We start from the raw sequence: 15,353 nt of genomic DNA, 5'->3' as shown, positions 1-15,353 counted from the left end.
CATGTGCTCTCCCTGCCACATTGAGATGATCCTTACTGAAAAAGAGTAGGATTGTTCCTAAACCAGAAGAGGAGTTTGCACAGAAAAATATATTCCAGAAGAAACTGAAGAAGCAAAAATTTATGGCCCAGGAGTAAATTCTGCATAGAATAAATGTAAAAAAAAAGACAAAAAATAAGAGGCATTAATGAGAATATGGAGAAAATGGAATCCTTGTGTACCATGGGTGGGAACGTAAATTTCAGTCACTATGGAAAGAAAACAGCATGAAGTTTCCTCCAAAAATTAAAAATAGAACTAACATATGTTCCAGCAATCCCACTTCGGGATATAAATCCAAAAGAAATTAAAACAAGATATCAAAGAAATATCTGCATTCCCATGTTCACTGCAGTATTATTCACGGTAGCTAAGATAGAGAAATAACTTAAATGTCCATCAGTGGAGGAATAAAGAAGATGTGATTATATATATGGGAATATTATTCAGCCATGAGAAAGCAGGAAATCCTGCCGCTTAGAACAACATGGATAGGTCTTGGGGGCATTATGCTATGTGAAACAAACCAGAGAAAGATAAATACTGCACAGTGTCACTTAAGGTGTGAAGGGGAAAAAAATGAAAGAGAGAGAGAGTAAAAAAGTAGTTGCCAGAGGTAGAGGTTGGGGTGGAGGAGGGAGAGGTTGGTAAAAAGGTATGAACTTTCAGCTATAAAATGAGTTAAGTTCTGGGGGTGCCTGTGTTGCTCAGTCAGTTGGGCATCTGCCTTGGACTCAGGTTGTGATCCAGTGGCCCTGGGATTGGGCCCTGTGTTGGGCTCTTTGCTCAACAGGGAGCCTGCTTCTCCCTCTCCCTCTGCCTCCCCCCTGGCTTGTGCTATCTCTTTCTCTCTCAAATAAGTAAAATCTTAAAAAAAAAAAAAAAAAAATGAGGGGCACCTGGGTAGCTCAATTGGTTAAGCATCTGCCTTCAGCTCAGGTCATGGTCCTGGAGTCCTGGGATCAATCCCCAAGTTGGGTTCCCTGCTCCTTGGGGGGCCTGCTTCTCTCTCTCCCTCCACCTGCCACTTCCCCTGCTTGTGCTCTCTCTTTCTCTCTCTCTTGCTCTCCTCTCTCTGTCAAATAAATAAAATATTTTTTTAAATGAGTTAAGTTCCAAGGGTCTACCATAAAACATGGTGACTGCAGTTGGATGACATTGTATTATATAACTGAAATTTGCTGAGAGTAGAACTTAAATGTTATCACCAAAAAAAAAAAAAAAAGATAAATATGTGAAGTGATAGTTGTGTTAATTAGCTAGATGGGGGTTCCCTTCACAATATATACATTTATCAAAATATCATGATGTATACTTTAAATGTCTTACAAGTTTTTTGTCAATTACCTTGATACAGCTGAAACTAAAAAAAATAAATACAAATCAATGTACTTATAGAACAATTATGTTTGGTAATGTACCAAAATTATTATATATTATCTCTATATTTCTGTTGTTTACAATATGTTGACAAAAATAAATTTAAGTGAAATTGTCACCAGATAGTCTCCAAGACCTGATCTTTACTGCCCACCTGCTTGTACTTACTGACCTTTATCCTACTTTTTCCTTAACCTCTTCTTTCCAGTTTATCTTTTAACTCAGGCAAAGGAAAGCAAAATGGCCCCTGGAGCAATAAAGACTGCCCTGACAGGACCTCCTGCCCACCCAGGTGGCCCAGACTAGTTTGAACTTAACCCCTAACTCATGCTTACACAGATGGATCACGGAAAGACCATGGAATGATTGACAACTACCTTTATCTCATTAGAATCCTAAATCTCCACCCAGGGAGGAACACAAGCCTCATTTACATAACAACAATGTATGTATAGGCATGTTTCCTTAAGGTGCCTGCACTATCTTTGCCACCTGTACATATTACAAGGCTTCTCTAACTAAATATTCATTCTAACCCTAAATAAAAGGAACCCATCCACCCTTGCTCCAGGAGCCATGACTTTGCAAGCTATTCCCTGTGATTCTATTTGCTGCAAATAAAGTGTACTTTGTGTGACAACTCAACCTGGTGCAGTTTCTGACTCACCAAAGAAGGAACTCACATTGGTTTGGTTACAGAACCTTATAAAAATTTTTTTTGAAAAAAAGGAAGGAAGAAAGAAATATGTTTGGTCTTTGTCCCCAGTTCCTGGCACAGAACTTCTAAAATCCTTGTAATCAACTGAGTGAAATTAGATGACTAGTGGCTGGGAACCTGTAAATGGCTTTGGGGGTAAAGGGGTTGATAGCCTTAAGACCAAGGCTTCATTAAAGGGTTAGAAGTGTCAGTCCCATCCTCCACTCCCCACCTCTAGGAAAGGGAAGGGAGCTAGAGATTGAGTTAATTCCCAATAGCCAATGATTTAATCAATTATGCTTAAATAATGGAACCCCTAATGATGGGGTGAACATATCAAAGTTCTAGGAGTATAGCATGCCCAGAGGAAGCTCCTTGTCCCTTACCCCATATCTTGTTCTATGTGTCTCTTCCATGTGGCTAACCCTGAGATGCGTCTCTTACAATAAACCAGTAATAGTAAGTAAAGGATTTTCTTGAGTTCTGTGAGCCATTCTATCAAATTATTGAATCTGAGATGGGAGTTGTGAGAACTCTCACAAGTTATAGCCAGTTGGTCAGAAGTGCAGGTGGCAACCTGGAACTTTCAATGGGCATTTGAGGTGATGGCAATTTTGGGATTAAAACCTTAAACCTGTAGAGTCTGAACTTATTCTAGGTAGTTAGTGTCAGAAATGAATTGTAAGACATTTAGTCGATGTTTGCAGAAAATGCTTGGTATGGAAAAAAACTCACATTTGATGTCAGAAGTACTATGAGTGAAAAACAGATCATATAGTCCTAGAAAACTAATACAATATAGAATGCCTTCACAATCTCGAGGTAGAGGGACACCTGGGTGGCTTATCAGTTGAGTGTCTGCCTTTGGGGTCAGGAAGTGATCCCAGGGTCCTGGGATTGAGTCTTGTGTCAGGCTCCCCACCAGGAGCCTGCTTCTCCCTCTGCCTGTGTCTCTCTGTCTCTTTGTGTGTCTCTCATGAATAAATAAATAAATAAAATCTTTTTAAGAAATCCCAACAATCTTGAGGTAGACAAAGATTTCTTAGATAGGATGTAAAAGGCACTGGCCATACAAGAAAAAAAGACAAATTGGACTTTATTATTTTTTTTAATTTTTTATTTATTTATGATAGTCACAGAGAGAGAGGCAGAGACATAGGCAGAGGGAGAAGCAGGCTCCACGCACCGGGAGCCCGATGTGGGATTCGATCCCAGGTCTCCAGGATCGCACCCTGGGCCAAAGGCAGGCACCAAACTGCTACGCCACCCAGGGATCCCCAATTTGGACTTTATTAAGATTAATAACTTCTGCTGGAAGTTTTTCTTTTTCTTTTTTTTTTTTAATTTTTATTTATTTATGATAGTCACAGAGAGAGAGAGAGAGGCAGAGACACAGGCAGAGGGAGAAGCAGGCTCCATGCACCGGGAGCCTGATGTGGGATTCGATCCCGGGTCTCCAGGATCGCGCCCTGGGCCAAAGGCAGGCGCCAAACCGCTGCGCCACCCAGGGATCCCTGCTGGAAGTTTTTCTGATGGAAACAACCCAAATTTCCATCAACAGATGAAAAGATAAACAAATGAGGATACAGCTTTGGAGTGGAATATTAGAAATAAAAAGGACAAGCTACTGACATATACAATAGCATAGACTAATCTCAAAAAAGAATGTTAAAGAAAAGAAGCCAGACACAAAAGAACCCAAACTGTATTCATATAAAATGTGGAAGCCAGCAAAATTAATTCATGGCAATACAACCAGAACTTTGGCTGCCTCTGTGGGGGCCAGGAATTGATTAGAAAGGGGTAGGAGGGGATCCCTGGGTGGCGCAGTGGTTTGGCGCCTGCCTTTGGCCCAGGGCGCGATCCCGGAGACCGGGGATCAAGTCCCACATCGGGCTCCCGGTGCATGGAGCCTGCTTCTCCCTCTGCCTGTGTCTCTGCCTCTCTCTCTCTCTGTGTCTATCATAAATAAATAAAAATTAAAAAAAAAAAGAAAGGGGTAGGAGGGAACTTTCTGGGGTGATGATAATGTTGTAGAGTTTGATTAGGGCAATGATAGTTTGTCATAACTGCTCAAACTTATTTGAGATCTGTGCATACATATGTGTATGTAAATTATATCTAAATGAACGAAAACAAAAAGGATTTTTAAAAGATTATATGAGATACTGTATATAGCCACCAGTTTCTTAAAAATTAAGAAGCCTCATAATGCCAGGTATCAGAAAATATAGAAATTCTCATCCACTACTAATGCGAGTGTAATTTGGTTCAACTACTTGGCAAACAACATGACACCATCTTGTGAATTTGAACACTTGTGAACCAATGACCTAGCAATTCCACTCAAGAAACACTTGTACATGTGTTAACTGACAGGCCATGTGGATTAAAAAAGATCCAGATAAAATAATAAAAATATTAGAGGAAAATCATGTCAAACATTTGTGTAACTATAGGATGAGAGCAACAGTTCTGATGCACAAAGGAATAGACACATTTGGCAACATAAAATTTAAAACTGTATAGCAAAAGACATGGTAAAGGAAATCCAAAGACAGTAAGTGGGGAATAAATATTTGCAACACATATGACAGATAGAGGGTTAACACCCGTAATCAATAAAAAGCACCTGCAATTCCTTGGGAGAAAAACACCTCGATAGAAAAATAAGCAAAGATATGAATGGGCTGTTCACAAAAGAGGAATGCAAGTGTCCCCCCAAAAAAACCCACTGAAAGATAATCATCCTCACGAGTAATCAAAACCCATAGTGTTTTTGTGATGATTAACAGAGGCAAACATTTTCAAAATATATATTTTTTAAGATTTTATTTTTAAGTCATCTCTGCACCCAAAGTAGGGCTCAAACTCACAACCCCCAGATCTAGAGTCACATGTTCCACCAACTGAGCCAGCCAGGCACCCCTCAATATTTCTGATGCCAGATTCCTCCCAGTCTTTATCCTCATTTTCTTCCCAAGTCTCTGTAATTGGCTTTGACCTCAACATGCCACTGAAATTGACATTCCATTAAAATTGCCCTTGGTGGGCAGCCCTGGTGGCTCAGTGGTTTAGCACCGCCTTCACTTCAGCCCAGGGCCTGATCCTAGAGACCCAGGATCGAGTCCCACGTCAGGCTCCTTGCACGGAGCCTGTGTCTCTGCCTCTCTCTCTCTCTCTCTCTGTGTGTGTGTCTCTCATGAATAAATAAATAAAATTTTTAAGAAAATTGCCCTTGGTGAAGACTTCCAAATACAAAGTGCACTCCTACCCTTCCTAGAATTCTTCAAGGCACTTGGCCCCCTAGCTTTTCTTTCCATGAATACTCCTCCTAGGCTTCCTCAAGAATCATTTCCATCATCCTAGACCACTTCTCCATCTTTGACCAACATTTCCCTTTCTTTTCCTGCCCTCTAGGTTTGGCCAATGATAGTTGGACATTTCTTTCTTGAGGGGGTTGGGGGAGGCTACTCAGCATCACAGAATTTCTTATGAATCTTTTATGCAGAACCCACTAGTCATGCTAGAAGCTGAAAATGCCAAGTATGTGCTCTCCCAGCCCCTTCTGCAGCTGGCACTGACCTGGGCTGGGCTGATCAGATGCAGTTACCTTAGACTTTGACTCTGGACTTATTGGTGGAAAGAAGCAGAATCAATGGAAGAGTGTTCCTGGCAGTCCTGTGGAGCTCAGTTCTCAGCCTGATGGCGTCAGTGGTGTGAGGTGTGACATCTAGTGGACAGTGGTATCCTCACCAGTGTTTATGGAGTGATTTTTGGCTGTGGTCTTAGCCAGTTAGGCTCTGAGCCTGGTTCTCCAATTTTCCCAGTGATTCTGTGAGCTATTTATAGCTTAACTTAAAAAACCAGAATCTATTTCCATTGCTTGTGACTGAGAACTCTGATAAATATAGCATTTCAGAAAGCTGTCCTCCATTCTGTTTCTCTATACCACCTAAAACCACACTTATCTACCTTCTGAACTTATATTATTAAAGAAGCCATGAAACTTAACACATTATCATTTGCTACCTTATGCTTTAATTTTTCATTTTCATACTTTTATTTACAGGCCCTGTTGTGCCTATAAATGATGTCTTTCCAACAATACCATGAACCCCAATCACAATCACAGTGAAAGATCATATAGTTTTGTGGGATCCCTGGGTGGCTCAGCAGTTTAGCTCTTGCCTTTGGCCCAGGGCGTGATCCTGGAGTCCCTGGATCGATTCCCACATCAGGCTCCCAGCATGGAGCCTGATTCTCCCTCCTCCTGTGTCTCTGCCTCTCTCTCTCTGTGTCTATCTCTATCATAAATAAATAAATAAATCTTTAAAAAAAAAAAAAAAAAAAAAAAAGATCATATAGTTTTGTATATTTGCTAATGGAGATTATGCAAACAGGACACACTGAAGACAGAGGGGCACATGGCTGGCAGGTGCAGTGTCTCTGAGTAGTTGAGAGGAGAAGAGATCTAGTACCCAAGTCAAGGACTTGGCTTTGGGAGCAGAGATAGTCCAGCTATATATATGCAGGAGAAGGACAGAGTGTAATGAGTACAGGTGCTTTCAGTGGTAGGTGTGGTGGTGAGTGCCACCGTTTTCTCTGTGGATTAGGAAGCAGTGTCAAACAGATGCAGCAATCCAAATTTCCATCAACAGGTGACAGGATAAAAGAAATTTTCACTTACCTCCAGTCTTTTGCTCTGACTACTATCAAAACTCCTCCTGAGGGAGGATCCTGTGAGAACAAAGCAGAGAATGTAGGCAAGAAATGCAGCAGATGAAGTCACTTTATTGCATTCAAGGATAAATTCACGGCAAGATGCCATATCTTCTCAGTCTATTTAGCCATTCAACTTCAGAGTAAGATATTATTGTTATCACAGGGCCATGATTAGTTTATTTCAATGGAAGATGAAGTATTTGACAGAGGACAGACATTGTCAGTATATATATATGGCAGACACTTCCTGTACATTGAATGTATTAAAAATATACAACTCTGGGCAGCCCAGGTGGCTCAACGGTTTAGTGCCGTCTTCAGCCCAGGGCGAGATCCTGAAGACCCGGGATCGAGTCCCGTGTCAGGCTCCCTACATGGAGCCTGCTTCTCCCTCTGCCTGTGTCTCTGCCCCCCGCTCTGTGTCTCATGAATAAATAAATAAACTCTTTAAAAAAAATACAACTCTGAGTTTTTGACCCAAAAAAAGTATTTAAAATAGATCATCATAAGAGGGATGCCTGGGTGGCTCACAGGTTGAGCATCTTGCCTTCTACTTGGGGTGTGATCCTGGTCCGGGGATCGGGTCCCACGTTGGACTCCCTGGGAGGGGCCTGCTTCTCCCTCTGCCTGTGTCTCTGCCTCTCTCTCTGTGTCTCATGAATAAATAAATAAAATCTTCAAAAAAAAGTCATTAAGATAAACATGTTGAATTGTAAATATTTTTAAAAATTTCTATATATTAGGACATTTTGACATGTATTTGACAGTATGACCTTAAAACACCTTTCTGGCTGAGGAGAGTCTGCCCCTCCCAGAGTAGCCTTCAAGCATCCCTTTCATATGCCTACCAACTACTTCTGATAGCACTTTCACATGCTAAGCCAATACAGTTGGCCCTTGGACAGCCCGGGTTTGAACTGTGCAGGTCTACTTAGACATAGAATTTTTTTTTAAAGATGATTTTATTTATTTATTCATGATAGACATAGAGAGAGAGAGAGAGAGAGAGAGAGAGAGAGGCAGAGACACAGGCAGAGGGAGAAGCAGGCTCCATGCAGGGAGCCCGACGTGGGACTCGACCCCAGGTCTCCAGGATTGCGCCCTGGGCCGAAGGCAGGCGCTAAACCGCTGAGCCACCCAGGGATCTCCCTAGACGTGGAATTTTTTCTTTTCTTTTTTTTTTTTTTGAATTTTTTCAATAAACATACTACAGTACTATAAATGTACTTTCTCTGCCTTATATTTTCCCAATAACATTTTCTTTTCTTTTTTAAAAAATATATTTTTAATTTATTTATTTGAGAGAGAGAGGTAATGATAGAGAACTTGAGCTCAGGAGGAGAGGGAGAAGTAGGTTCCCTGCCAAGCAGAGTCGGTCACAGGGGCTTGATCCCAGGGTTCCGGGATCATGACCTGAGCCAAAGGCAGATGCTTAACCAACTAAGTCACCCAGGCGCCCCTATTTTCTTTTCTCTGGCTTACTTTATTGTAAGGATACAGTATATAAAATATACAACATGCAAAATATGTGTTGACTGTTTATGTTAGCAGTAAGGCTTTCAGGCATCAGTACACTATTAGTAAAGTTTTAGGGGAGTCAAAAGGTATATGCAGATTTTTGACTGCACACAGGGTGGGAGACAGGGTGTGCTGGTGCCCCAACCCCCACATTGCTTAAGGGTAAACTGCATTTCCCTTGCCCTAAATGACTCTAGATCCCAGTACCAGGTAACTAAGGACCACCTCTATAGCTTACAGCTGACCAAAATTATTTTAAACTAGCCAATCCTAAACTGTCCTGCCTTGCCTTTTCCATGGAAAGCCCAGCAAGGGCCATGGACAATGCTCCACCTCGAGACCAATGCTGGTGCTTGCTATGTGGCCCTGCAGAGTGTGCAGTGACCTCTCTCTAGGATATGTGAGTATAATAAATTTCTTCCTTTCGGGGCACCTGGCTGGCTCAATCAGTAGAGCATGTGACTCTTTTTTTTTTTTTTTTTTTTTGAGCATGTGACTCTTGATCTCAAGAGTCCCACAATGGACATGGAGCCTACTTAAAGGAAAAAAAAATTCTTCCTCTCAAGCTTCATTCTCCTCTCCTCCTGCACTGACTTTACCATTCTTTCTTGTTATTATTATTATTGAAGTATGGTTGACACAGAATGTTACATTAGTTTCAGGTATGCAACACAGTGATCCCCAAGTCTATATGTTATACTATGTTGACCACAAGTGTAGCTATCACCTGTCACCATACAGTGCTATTAAACATGCTTTTTGTCAAAACAACAGAATTTAAAAATGGGCAAAAGAATTCAACACACAGGGCAGCCCTGTTGGCGCAGCGGCTTGGCGCCGCCTGCAGCCTGGGGTGTGATCCTGGAGACCCAGGATGGAGTCCCACATCGGGCTCCCTGCATGGAGCCTGCTTCTCCCTCTCCCTGTGTCTCTGCCTCTCTCCCTCTGTGTCTATGAATAAATAAATAAATAAATCTTAAAAAAAAAAAAAAAAAAGAATTCAACACACATTTCACTCAAGAAAATGTATGAATGACTAAAAAGCACATGAAAATAAGCAGTTGAAAAAATGTTCAACATCATTATCCATCAGAGAAATGCAAATTAAAACCATAATGAAGGGGCAGCCCGGGTGGCTCAGTGGTTTAGCACCCCCTCGGGGTGTGATCCTGGAGACTCAGGATCAAGTCCCACGCTGGGCTCCCTGCGGGGGCCTGCTTCTCCCTCTCCTGTGTCTGTGCCTCTCTCTCTCTGTGTCTCTCATGAATAAATAAATAAAATCTTAAAAAAAAAAAACATAATGAAAAAAACCCACAATGAGATATCATCTAGCACCACTAGAATGGCTAAAATTAAAAAGAGAAACAATTAAAAGTGCTGCCCCCCCCCAAAAAAAAAAGTGCTGGCCCAGGGGCACCTGGGTGGCTCAGTCAGTGAAGCGTCTCCCTTTGGCTCAGGTCCTGATCCCAGGGTCCTAGGATCAAGAGCACTAGGGACTCCCTGCTCAGTGAGGAGCCTGCTTCCCCCTCTCACTCTGCCTGCTATTCCCCTTGATTGTACTCTCATTCTCTGTCAAATAAATAAAAACAATCTTTATTTTTTTTTTATTTTTTATTTTTTAATTTATTTATGATAGTCACACAGAGAGAGAGAGAGAGAGAGGCAGAGACACAGGCAGAGGGAGAAGCAGGCTCCATGCACCGGGAGCCCGACGTGGGACTCGATCCCGGGTCCCCAGGATCGCACCCTGGGCCAAAGGCAGGCGCTAAACCGCTGCGCCACCCAGGGATCCCCCAAATAAAAACAATCTTAAAAAAAAAAAAAAAGTGCTGCTGGGCAGCCCAGGTGGCTTAGCGGTTTAGCGCCCCGCCTTCAGCCCAGGGCGTGACCCCGGGGTCCTGGGATTGAATCCCACATCAGGTTCCCTGCATGGAGCCTCCTTCTCCCTCTGCCTGTCTCTCTGCCTCTCTCTCTCTCTGTGTCTCTCATGAATAAATAAATAAAATCTTAAAAAAATGATTTTATTTATTTATTTGAGAGAGAAAGTGAGTGAGAATGAGTGCACAGCTGGGAAAGAGGGAGAGGGAGAAGCCGACTCCCTGCTGAGCAGGGAGTCCAATGTGGGGTTCCAACCCAGGACCCTGGGACCATGACTGAGTCAAAGGTAGGTGCCCAACTGACTGAGCTACTCATGCACTCCCACATGAAGACTTTTATATGAATGTTTATAGCAGTGTTATTCATAATAGCCCAACTGGAAACAACCCAAACTTCCTTCAATGGATGAATACAAATGTGGTATATTCATTCATTGGAATACCACTCAGGAATAAAAAGGAAAAAACTACAATGCCAGGTTGGTTCAACATCTGAAAATCAGTTCATGTAATACGTTCTGTTACTAGAATGGAAAAAAATTACATGATCATCTCAACAGACAAAGAAGAAAAATTTGACAAAACCCAACACCCTTTCATGATAAAAAACACTCAACAAATTAGGAATAGAAGGGAACTTCCTCAACCTGATAAAGATCATCTATTAAAAACACACAGCTGAAGTGCTTAGGTGACTCAGTTAAGTGTCTGACTCTTGATCTTGGCTTAGGTCTTGATCTCATGGTCATGAGTTTGAGCCTCATATTGGGCTCCATGCTGGAGTGAAGCCTACTTATACAAAGAAAACAAGGGGATCCCTGGGTGGCTCAGTGGTTTAGCAACTGCCTTCTGCCCAGGGTGTGATCCTGGGGTCCCGGGATCGAGTCCCACATTGGGCTCCCTGCATGGAGCCTGCTTCTCCCTCTGCCTGTCTCTCTCTCTGTCTCTCATGAATAAATAAATAAAATCTTAAAAAAAAAAAAAAAAGTCACGTGTTCTTCTGACTGAGACAGCCGGGTGCCCCAAGATCAATATTTTTAAAAATTATATTGTTATACAACTGCAATGAACAATCCATTAATAGAAGCTAAAAAACAATTATGTTAAGTGAAATGGGCCAGTCACAAAAAGACATATTTGTATGATTCCACTTATTTGAAATACCTAGACTATTCAAATTTATAGAGACAAAACAGAATAGTGGTTTCCAGGGGCTTGAGAGAGGGGGAATATAGAACTAGCATGTAATGGGTATAAAGTATCAGTTTGGGAAGTTGGAAGAAGTATGTAGATAGTGGTGATGACCAGACAACAATATAAATATACTTAGTACCAATAAAACTGTATGTATATTTAAAATGTTTAAACTGGTAAATTCTATGATATGTACATTTCACCACAATAAAAAGAAATAAGGAATGAAGTATTGATACATGCTACAAATTGCATAAACACTGAAAACTATTATGCTAAATGAAAAAAGTCACAAAAGTTGACATATATGGTGCATTCATATGAAAGTCTAAAGTAGGTAAATCTCTAGAGATAGATGGATTAGGGCTAGTGGAAGGGAAGGGACATGATGAATAAAAGAGAGATAGCTAAAGGGTACAGGGTTTCTTTTTGAGGTGATTAATATGTTCTAAAGTTTACTGTGGTGATAATTGAATATATATGTGAATGTAGTCAAAACCACTGAATTGTATACTTTATGTGGTACACTCTAAGTGAACTGTTTATGTGAATTAGCTCTCAATAAGTTTGTTTTAAGAAGAGGAATGAGGGCACCTGGATGGCACAGCCAGTTAAGCATCCAATTCGTGATTTGGCTCAGTTCGTGATCTCAGGGTCATGTGATTGAGCCCTGTATCAGGCTCTGTGCTCAGGGCAGGATCTGCTTAAGATTCCCTCTCACCCTACCTCTAAAATAATAAATACATCTTTAAAAAAGAAGTAAAAGAAGAATGAACTAATACATATTATAACATTGGTGAACTTCAAAAACACATGCTAAGTGAAAGAAGCCAGACACAAAAGGCCACATATTATATGATTTCATTTATAGGAAAGGTCTTCTTTGGGAAAAAGAAGCTAATGACAGGTGGTTTGGGCAGCCCTAGTTCCTATTCCCTTCCTAGCCTTCAGACTAGCACCACTCAAGTGACCTCTCAAATGGTGACCAGGCATGAAAAAGATGTGGGTAGGATGAACACCTGGGTGTGGCAAGAAACTTGACCAGATTCAGTAATAGCCACACTTGTCCCATTGCTCTCTAGCAAATCACCTTGCTGATAACTATGGAGCAAAGTGCAAGCAGAAAGCAGAAAGTAAGCCAAGAGGGGACCCGGGAGACAGAACCTACTTCCTTGGGAAGCTATTCTCTGAGAGAGCTCTTCTTTATTCCTCAGAAATGCCTCTATTGCATTTTCTTCTCTCTCAGCCCCTCTTAGGTACTCAGCTGAATCTCAATTTGCCTACTCCCACTGCCATTAACTCTGTGAGTGCCTGGTCACCCAGGCTCAGTTCTGTAAAAATACATAAAGGAAACCTCATTCAAAATAGAATAACGGGGCAGCCCTGGTGGCGCAGCGGTTTAGCGCCGCCTGCAGTCCGGGGTTTGATCCTGGGGACCCTGGATCGAGTCCCATGTTGGGCTCCCTGCGTGGAGCTTGCTTCTCCCTCTCCCTCTGCCTGTGCCTCTCTCTCTCTCTCTCTCTCTCTCTCTCTCTGTGTGTGTCTCTATGAATAAATAAATAAAATCATTAAAAAAAAAAAGGAATAACGAAGCCATGAAGGGGGAGCTCTCATGCACTATCACTCATGGAAGCTTGCACAGCTCAGTAGGAAAAAGGAAGATTTCCTCCCAGCCCAGCAATAGCAAGCTGCCCTCACCTGCAGCCACTTCCAATGCTCATTTTCCTCCAATAGATTTGTGTTCAAAACCACCCCTTCCAGCTCCTTCCTTTCCTCTTAAAAGAACACAAGGACAGTCTCCTCCTCTGCTCTCTGTACTTGCCTATGGTTTGTCATCACTTGAGTGTCCTGAATTGCATTTCCTCTTGCTATTCCTGAATAAACTCATTTGCTGCTCCATAACCTCTGTTGTTTAATTTTTAAGGTGGACAGTTCGTATTAGATCTGGATATGATGAGCCTGAAGTTGGTTTTCAAAATTGTAGAATCTTCCTTTAACCATCCAGATTTTGGATAATTTGGTCATCCTTCTACTCTACGGATTGTGAATTATCTAGTGACCAATGATTTCCTCTTCTCCCTCTTTACCTCATATTCGCACCTGGCTATCACTCCACTTACCAACAACTCCCCAAAAGTAAAAGGAAGACAAATTTGTACTGTTTGCCTCATATTTTAGAAACCATGGTGTAAAATTTCTCTGGGAAACTGGTTAAAACTAAGGGGCTAAATGATACTGACTGGAGAAATGATTTGTTTCAAATGATCTATGTTCTGGGGAAAATGTAAGTTGGTTGTTTGTGACACTCAGAAATGATCCTGTCAGTGGTATGACTCCTTTGTCAAACTTCCTAATGAAAATCAGGGCATTAGAGGGCACCTGGGTGGCTCAGTTGGTTAAGCATCTGCCTTTGGCTCAGGTCATGGTTCTAGGAACCCCAGGATTGAGCCCTGCATCACAGGCTCCCTGCCGGGTGGGGAGTCCATTTCTGCCTCTCTCCTTGGCTTGTGCTCTCCCTTGCTATCTCTCTCAAATAAATAAATAAAATCTTAAAAAACAAATCTTACAAAAGAAAACTAAGGATGCCTGGGTGGCTCAGAGGTTGAGCATCTACCTTTGGCTCAGGGCATGATCCCGGGGTCCTGGGATCGAGTCCCACATCGGGCTCCCTGCATGGATAGCCTGCTTCTCCCTCTGTCTATGTCTCTGCCTCTCTCGCTCTCTCTGTTTCTCTTATGAATAAATAAAATAATAAAATCTTAATAAGAAATTAAAAAAAGAAAACTAGGGCATTAGACTGTTATGCAAATGAGGGGGCTTCACCCTGTATCACTTTCTTCAGATTAGTAGGGGGAACTCAGTTGTGAAATGCAAATCTACATTTCTTTTTTTTTCTTTTTAGAGAGAGATAGAGTGCCTGTGGGGGTGGGTGGGTGGGGAGGTGTGTGAAGGAGAGAGAAAGAGAATCTTAGGGAGGCAGGCTCCACACACAATGCACAGCCCAACTCCAGGCTCAATTTCAGGACCCTGAGATCACGACCTGAGCAGAAATCAAGAATTGACGCTTAACTCATTGAGCCATCCATCTACATTTCTTAATTTATAAAAATAGGAACACTAATTCCTGATATTAGAGACACCAGGCTTCTTACTAAGACTAAAAGGGACAATCACAGTTATTTGTTGAGCTATTTTTGAGTGCCGTACATACTTTTGTAAGGTACCAACACTATGCCCAATACACAGATAATAAAACTAAGATGAAGAAGCAACTTGTCCGGAGACCACATTGCTAAACAATGGTTGAGTCAGGATTTAAAGCCAGGTGCATCTAACTACTCTTCCCACTGCTTTTCTAAAATGTATTTATTGAGGGGTGCCTGGGTAGCTCAATGCTTGAACATCTGCTTTTGGCTCAGGTTGTGATCCTGGGATCAAGTCCCGCATGGAGTTCCCCTCAGGGAGCCTGCTTCTCCCTCTGCGTGTGTCTCTGCCTCTCTCTCTCTCTGTGTCTCTCATAAATAAATAAATAAATAAATAAATAAAATTTATTTATTGGGACACCTGGGTGCCTCAGTGGTTGAGCATCTGCCTTGGGCTCAGGCTGTGATCCTGGGGTCCTGGGATCCTGGGATGGAGTCCTGGCATCAGGCTCCCAGGGAGCCTACTTCCCTTCCTGCCTATGCCTCTGCCTCTCTCTGTGTGTGTCTCTCATGAATAAACAAAACCTTTAAAAAATGTATTTATGTATTGTGGGACTACTTTAAGCAAGGCTCTTGCCCTAAAGATTTTATTCAACACTCTCATTAGTACCTTAGTAGTGGTATTGCCCAATTGCACGGACCAAAAAAAACAAAAACAAAACAAAAAAAAACCAAACACCTGAAGTTCAAAGGGCCCAGGTAAGTTCCCCAAAGCCATGC

The 15,353-nt window shown here is 41.9% G+C and overlaps 1 long non-coding RNA gene across 6 annotated transcripts in view; it reads right to left on the bottom strand.

Moving 5' to 3' along the window:
- Positions 1 to 15,353, bottom strand: part of LOC144317482 (uncharacterized) — a 46,974-nt gene that overhangs the window by 31,009 nt on the left and 612 nt on the right. For 5 of the 6 annotated variants that reach the window (XR_013383483.1, XR_013383481.1, XR_013383484.1 and 2 more), the window contains exon 2: positions 6,807 to 6,856. The exons of the other annotated variant lie outside the window; for it this stretch is intronic. This is a non-coding gene — a long non-coding RNA (uncharacterized LOC144317482). The remainder of the gene's footprint in view (positions 1 to 6,806; positions 6,857 to 15,353) is intronic. 6 annotated transcript variants of the gene reach the window in all.

The sequence above is a fragment of the Canis aureus genome, chromosome 7 (assembly GCF_053574225.1).
Source record: "Canis aureus isolate CA01 chromosome 7, VMU_Caureus_v.1.0, whole genome shotgun sequence".
Lineage (NCBI taxonomy): Eukaryota > Metazoa > Chordata > Mammalia > Carnivora > Canidae > Canis > Canis aureus.
Note: the sequence above shows the minus strand (reverse complement) of the source record. Positions and strands in the feature narration are given on the sequence as shown.